Below are 1,278 nucleotides of genomic sequence, written 5' to 3'. Positions count from 1 at the left end.
GCTGATCCTCTGCCTGCCCTGACCTTGCTTATCCCCTGCCTGTTTCCTGGCCTGACTCTGCTCATCCCCTGGCTGCTGCCTGGCCTGACTCCACTGATCCTCTGCCTGCCCTGACCTTGCTTATCCCCTGCCTGTTTCCTGGCCTGACTCTGCTCATCCCCTGGCTGCTGCCTGGCCTGACTCCGCTGATCCTCTGCCTGCCCTGACCTTGCTTATCCCCTGCCTGTTTCCTGGCCTGACTCTGCTCATCCCCTGGCTGCTGCCTGGCCTGACTCCGCTGATCCTCTGCCTGCCCTGACCTTGCTTATCCCCTGCCTGTTTCCTGGCCTGACTCTGCTCATCCCCTGGCTGCTGCCTGGCCTGACTCTGCTGATCCTCTGCCTGCCCTGACCTTGCCTATCCCCTGCCTGTTTCCTGGCCTGCCTCTGCTCATCCCCTGGCTGCTGCCTGGCCTGACTCCGCTGATCCTCTGCCTGCCCTGACCTTGCTTATCCCCTGCCTGTTTCCTGGCCTGACTCTGCTCATCCCCTGGCTGCTGCCTGGCCTGACTCTGCTGATCCTCTGCCTGCCCTGACCTTGCTTATCCCCTGCCTGTTTCCTGGCCTGACTCTGCTCATCCCCTGGCTGCTGCCTGGCCTGACTCTGCTGATCCTCTGCCTGCCCTGACCTTGCTTATCCCCTGCCTGTTTCCTGGCCTGACTCTGCTCATCCCCTGGCTGCTGCCTGGCCTGACTCCGCTGATCCTCTGCCTGCCCTGACCTTGCTTATCCCCTGCCTGTTTCCTGGCCTGACTCTGCTCATCCCCTGGCTGCTGCCTGGCCTGACTCCGCTGATCCTCTGCCTGCCCTGACCTTGCTTATCCCCTGCCTGTTTCCTGGCCTGACTCTGCTCATCCCCTGGCTGCTGCCTGGCCTGACTCCGCTGATCCTCTGCCTGCCCTGACCTTGCTTATCCCCTGCCTGTTTCCTGGCCTGACTCTGCTCATCCCCTGGCTGCTGCCTGGCCTGACTCCGCTGATCCTCTGCCTGCCCTGACCTTGCTTATCCCCTGCCTGTTTCCTGGCCTGACTCTGCTCATCCCCTGGCTGCTGCCTGGCCTGACTCCGCTGATCCTCTGCCTGCCCTGACCTTGCTTATCCCCTGCCTGTTTCCTGGCCTGACTCTGCTCATCCCCTGGCTGCTGCCTGTCCTGACTCCGCTGATCCTCTGCCTGCCCTGACCTTGCTTATCCCCTGCCTGTTTCCTGGCCTGACTCTGCTCATCCCCTGGCTGCTGCCTG

This window comes from Nanorana parkeri, unplaced genomic scaffold, assembly GCF_000935625.1.
Source record: "Nanorana parkeri isolate BGI_ZX_2015 unplaced genomic scaffold, ASM93562v1 scaffold2845, whole genome shotgun sequence".
Taxonomy (NCBI): Eukaryota; Metazoa; Chordata; class Amphibia; order Anura; family Dicroglossidae; genus Nanorana; species Nanorana parkeri.
This window is presented reverse-complemented; position numbering follows the sequence as displayed.